This window comes from Panthera tigris, chromosome F2 (assembly GCF_018350195.1).
Source record: "Panthera tigris isolate Pti1 chromosome F2, P.tigris_Pti1_mat1.1, whole genome shotgun sequence".
NCBI lineage: Eukaryota > Metazoa > Chordata > Mammalia > Carnivora > Felidae > Panthera > Panthera tigris.
Window position 1 is genome coordinate 36824850 of NC_056676.1, and position 6885 is coordinate 36831734.

Sequence of the window (6885 nt, forward strand, 5' to 3'; positions counted from 1 at the left end):
CCTTGGCCACCTTCCAAAAGTACAACCCTATCAAACATTCTAGTTATAGAAATGGAACAGGCAATTAGTCGATAAAAGATTAATTTAACTATGTTATGACTGGTACATACTCTAAAACAAAACTTAAGAAATAACTATATGTTCACATTTATGGGTAAAGCGATTATTTCTGGGATTTATAATAACCTGTTTTAAGATTGAGAGCAAGGACAAATACATAGTTATTTTAGTAATGCTATCTGATGATATCCCTGTTACATAAATAAAGGGTATTTGTCTTATTTTAAAATAATTTTTAAGTCGTAAGTGCTTTAAAATGCCAGGCTTGCAATTCCTCCTCTTTTATCACTGAAACATATCAAGAAGAGATTATATAATGTTGGCTATTCAACTTTTCTTTCCAAGTAATCTGATCTTGATGTATTTCACTTTACAGCTCCTTCTTTCAAATCTATAGGGCATAAATGCAAAATAGCGGTGGATGTTCAAAAGGAGTGAGAATCTTCAACCAAGTCACTGTTAATTGTTAAGTAACTCGAAAGAGTCTAAGATCCACACATGCAAAAGAACTGCTATATCATATAACTACACATACAAGAGTCATACGTACATAAGACTCTCTTATTAACCGAGAAGGCCAAATAGTCTCAGAAAATGAGAGAATAAAGTTAGGAGCAAAATAACAAAAATCCATTTTAAAGTAAAAAAGCAATGTCAGTGCCCTTATGAAATTATCCTATTGGGGGCATAAATTGAAATGCAACAGCCTCTGGAGAGAAATGTCAGAAATGGGTCCCTTTCCAAAAATAACTTTGCCAAGCTCTTAGAATTTCCTCTAACTTAATGAGCAAACAATCACTGAAGACGATGAGTAGGTAGAGAGGATATCTATAATTATATTTGTTCTAATCCTTTTTTATGGATAAAACTGATTAAGGGGAGGTAAATATACTTTGCAAGATGTTGATTGGATAAGTTTATATCAACAAAATATCAATATTTAAATCAAGTAAATAACTGATCTATTAAAAAAACTACAACAATCTATTTTCCTGCAGTCAATATTCTTCATAACCTTACTAATAAGTCTCAGCTACTATCATCATCCAGATCGAATCTCCTTCTGGCACTAAAATGACTCTTAGTGGAAACAAAGTCTGAAACTACTATATCGATGTAAATTAATGAATTGAGTTAATTAAATTGCCCAGATTTAATATTATTCTGAGATATTAAAAAGCCTCATTCAATGAAGGAAATTAAGTTTTTACTGTATTCTTATAAATCTGAGAGACTGAATATGCAAACAGACGATGATCAAACCATATATAAAAATAGAACTTTGGGGGTGCCTGGGTGGCTCAGTCAAGTAAGCTTCTGACTTTGCTCAGGTCATGATCTCACAGTTTGTGAGTTTGAGTCTGGAGCCTGCTTCAGATTCTGTATCTCCCTCTCTCTCTGCCCCTTTCCCGCTTGTTCTCTCTCGCTCTCACTCTCTCTCTCCCTCTCCCAAAAATAAATAAACATTTCAAAAAGATAGAACTTTGACCCACAACCTGCAGCAACTTGCTCCGGGAATCCAGCCCCCTATCGATAATTAATAGCCCAGGAAGCCAGCCTGTTTTGTCATACTTACAGGGAGCTAGATTGCTATCTTTCGTGACAATCCAGGAAGTTATGGAAAGTTACAAAATAACTTCTGTAATAATTGGCTCCAAATGTCCGGGACTTGCTAAATAACTGCGAGCTCCCCTATTTTTTGTTCCTGCTTCTGACTTAGTAGCAAGCATAGAAAGCCAAATATGTACCCCTAACCAGTCACATGGATGTCTGGCTTCTAGGTAGCCTGCCTAGAAGTTCCCCTTGCCATCGGTCTCCAACCAGAGGGGCCTGTCTGAAAACTCCCCTCTTTTCCACTAAAAGCCTTCCCACTCATCTGCCTGCTTTTGAGTTTCTTCCAAAATACAAATGACGGTGGCCAACTCTGCTCTACAGAAAGCTCAGAATAAATAGCCTTTGCTTTTCTCATCTGATTAGTCTTCATTTATTTCCACAAACCCATGCAACAGAAAGTATTGCTAAGATTAATATTTCATAAAAAGTTAATAACTAACAATTATTGAGGCCTTCTCAAGAACCATGTACCATATTAAATGTTTTGCATGGGTTATCTATTTTCACAGTAAATATAATGACTTCTGAAATTGGCACCATTACTATATTCATTTTACAGAAGAAGGGACCTGAGGCTGAAAGTTGTTTAATAACTTGTTTGATACATAGGTAATGAGTAGCTAAGCAAGGATTAAAATAAGGACAATCCAATTCCACGGAAGATAACTGTTAACCACTCTACAGTTATATATAAATTTTATATAAATTCATCTTGTAATATGGCAATAGGTGCATATTTTAACTGCTTTTATAAGAAAATGGAAGACAACACAAACTTTACATTGTGTTTCAGTCTCACAAGTGGTAATAAAATATTTTATGATGGAAGAAGAAGAAAACTTGGAATTTCATTTATACCAATCTCCTTTTGTAGATTATGTAAGTGAGGCTAAGAGAGGTGAAGGTAACTTGCCCAATAGAATATACCTAGTTAACGGCCAAGACTAAAGCCCAGGTTTTCTGACTCCCAGCCCAGATATCCAGCATGCTCCACTGGGAGACAGAACATTTGTGGATAGATTTACAACTCCACAAAGACTTTATGTAACAGCGTAAGGCTAGCACGTTCCAAACACATCTTATTATAACATGGCTGAACACATATCTTTTATAGAGATAATGAGCTAAATGATATTTAAGAGCCCACTGAAGCCCAGCAAATATTTATTGAGTGCTAACTATGTGAGAGGTACTATTCTAGACACTCAAGTTTCTTTCGTGAAAATGGAAAAGACCCTATCTTATTGGTTCACATTTGAAGGGGAGGGAACAAACATTACACACTCGATCCATTTAGCAGGAGTATTATATATTAGAAGGTAATAAGTGCTATGATAAAAAGAAGAGTAAGGTGAGATTGAGAGTACCGACTTGGGACAAGGAGAGCAGGTTATAATTTTAAACCAGGTGTTCAGAGTCAGCTTTATTGAGAAGGCGATATTTGAGTAGACTTCGAGGAGGTGAGAGAGTTACACGTGTGATATGGTAGGAAGAGTGTTCTAGAAAGAGGGAAGGAACAGTCCATGCAAAATCCTAAGGAGAGATTGCTTTGGTATGTTTGGAAAGAACAGCATGGCGGGGGGGGGGGGGGGGGCAGCGAGGGGGGGGTGGGGAGACACTGAGAATAAAAGGTCAGATTAGAACTGTAAACTGCTATGTGTGTGTAGGGGGCTTTTGACCAATAAGTTAACTTTATTAATGAAATATAAGCCATTCATTTTCTATTTACACTATAACGATGTATTATGGGATCAAAGAAGTGAGTGTAGTTCTCCCTCAGACTCACTATAGCATGAATATCAGGATGAAAAGTGGTTTGAAGCTCTAATTTGTTTTGTCAGTTCGACCAGTTATGCAAACACTGTTGTGAATTGCATGTTAATGACTTGAATCAGGTGCCTGAAGTCCCTTGGCCAAGGACTTTTCATCAGTAGTACTTCATACTACCTGGGCATTGTTTTTTAAATGCTTCCAGGTGATTCTTTTTATTTTTTATTTTTCCGCTTCCAGGTGATTCTAATATGCAGCCATGCTTGAGAAGTGCTACTCTGGTATATGTGAAAAAGAGAAGGCTTTTCTTACTCTTGCTCCCAGGTAGTCTGCCCAATACCTCATCATGTTTGCTCCATGCTCATGTCAGTTTGGGACTCCAAAACCACAGATCGCCTCCACAGAAATCGTGGGACCTCTCCCAGTCCCCAAACTGGTAGAGAAAGGTAAGACAGGCTTATTTGTCCTCTGCTGTCCCATCCCCAGGTTCCCCACAGCACCAACAAATAAGACTGGATGTGGGGGTCAGATGACTGAAAAGTTTATGGTAGAACATGACAAGGTAAGAGGAAGGGTTTTAAAGAGAGGGGAGGAACAACATGGTTGGAATCAATTGCCTAATAATTTTTTTAAGAATAAGGCTAACGTTCTATTTTAAACTTTGGCATTGTTGTGATAGAAAATATACGGTGTCTCCAAATCTTCTGTTTCATTTGTGTGCCTGGCACATTTTTGGTACACAATACATATCTGTTATATGAATGAATGGATCAGGTCAGGTGGGTTGAACACAAAGCAATGAGCCCCAAACCCATCCTTGCCCAATTCCCCCAATCTTGTTCCCCAGAGGCAATCACATTTACCTCATTGGTACCCTCTTCTCTCTAAATATTATTACCTATAATAGTTATTTATTAAAATAATATTTATTAATAATATTATTAATTAGCAGCTTATGCTGCTCATTCTGAATTTACCAGTTTAGATTTTGCATGCTCACTTCCTGCCCAGAGAGGTAAGAATTTAGTAAATTAACCACCTCAGATTTTCCCTACCTGCAACTCCTAATAAATTATATGGCTATCATTAGCTTTCCCATGAATTACATTTATGATGTTAAATAATTATTGTATTTTATTTTCAAGTTTATTTATTTATTTTGAGACAGAAAGAGCGAGTCAGGGAGGGGGAGAGAGGGAGAGAAGAGAATCCCAGGCAGGCTCTGTGCTGTCAGCACAGAGCCCATGAACCATGGCATCATGACCTGAGTCGAAGTCTGACGCTTAACTGACTGAGCTGCCCAGGTGCCCCAATAATAATTTTAAAAAGATATTTCCTGTTTCAATTATAAGCAGTATCTCTTTACTTTGTCAAATAAGAATATTGTATTCCATACTTTTCACCTCTCTTGGTCTCTTTACATTGTCATGATTAACATTTAAAATACATTTTATAACCATTGTTATGAGATTCTTGCTTCGTCTACAGGTGAAGTGTAAATCTGAATACCCGTAAACAATGTTTACATCTACATTAGCATTGTCCACTTATCCACTGCCCTCGTGAGTTGCATTCCATGACTAGACTGTACTTGCTTTTTGTATACTTTTGGTCATACACCCGCTTGACTTCTAATTGCCTTTTTACTATTATCTCAAATTGTCTGCTTTCATGGCATCATTAGAACAGGTTCTTCCAACATTTCCAGGATACTATCACATCTAAGGACTCTTTTCTTTCTGTAGGCAGTTCTCTTGCAGCCCTGAGGTCTTCCTTCAATTTGGATGGGGGGCCCTCAGGCCTGCTGCACAGTTGTCATCGTGGGACTTGCCTTCATTGCTTTTGTGAATTAGTTCTATTGTTCATACATCCAACCTGCTCCAATTTCTTGGATAATTCCCTTGTTTTGCCAGCCCACATTCTCAAGAAGCATCCTTAAAAAAAAGAGTATTTGGGAGAGAAAGCTTTCTTGGTTTATGTTTACCTTTCTTTTTCATTCTGCCCCCATATTGTATTGATAGTTTGGCTTGGTTTGGAATTCCAAGTTCACAATCATTTTCCTATGGAACTTTCAGGCTTGTTCATCCCAACATCCAGTTCTGTTGATGGAAAGCTAGCCTATTGCTAGCCTGATTCTCATTCCTTTATGGAGGATCTGTATTTGCACTCTGGAAGCTTTTAAGATCTTTTTATTCTTGCTATCTTTAAATTTTAAGATATGCCTCCATGCAGACTTTTTCCTTTTCAGGACTTAATAGGTCTTACACATTGCAGATTCATGTCTCCCTTTCGTTCTGAACATTTTTTTCTTGTAAGTTTCATCTAACCATCCTCTCTGCTCTCACTCTCTGGATCTTCTGATGTTGAAACCTTGATTAATTCTGTATGACTTACCTTTTAGGTCATGCTTTCTGTCTCTGGCTACCGCTCTCTATTCTCTACTTTTCTCCTTTTCTTTAATCTTGGAGAAATGCAAATAGAGTCTATTCAGTTGACCTTACAGGCAATGACTGACAAATGAGTTGTAACTCATGTTAACGCCTTCCATTTAAAGGCTTATCCAACGTCAGCCCTGCTGGTTTACTGGATGAGTGTTAACTTATGATGCTGTGTGTTTATCCCTACTACAAACCAATATCTGTCCTCAGTGCTGTGGTATATAACCGCGAACAGAAAAACTAAGTTCCTTTGTGGTAGAGGGAGACAGACAACAGGTAAAGTGTTGCAATGTCAGGTATAGTTCTGGAATCAGCAGCTGTAGGCAAAGCAGCCAATTTGGCAGACAACATCTTGGTCACAGACAGGAGGCAGCTCCCTTGATGGCTTACCTTTCATTGTGACTTCAGGTATTTTTCTCAGAGTTGTACCTATGTTTCTTTAGTCTACTTATGATTCTGTAACATGTTAATATCCTGTAAGAAATTCTTTTTTTTTTTTCCTTAGAGTGAATTCTAGGAGTTCTGTCCCCTGCAACAGAACCTGACTGCTACAATATTTACAAAAATAAATTGCATTTTTAGCAAGCAGCCTTTTTGGTATTTTTCCCGTTGTCCTAAGTTCAAACTGCAGGAACAAACTTCAACTTAAGTATCCAGCACCAGCTTCTGTCTCCAGTTTTCTGTGGAGTCAGGAAAACCCTCCTACGATTTGCCATCGAAATAGAGAAGTGAATTAATAAGAATTGCAAACTAACAGCTAAACAGAGGTGTTCACTGTACCAAAAAGTACTGAAGGCTTGAGGATAAGAAATCTGAAAAGTGTCTGAGCTTCCCAGAGCTTCAATAAAGGAAGAAGTGTTTTTTTTCTAGAATGTTTTCTAAAATGCATTAAAACTGAGTATCGGGGCACCAGGGTGGCTCAGTCAGTTGAGTGGCCGATTGTGGCTCAGGTCATGATGTCACAGTCCGGGAGTTCGAACCCTGCATCGGGCTGTTTGTCAGC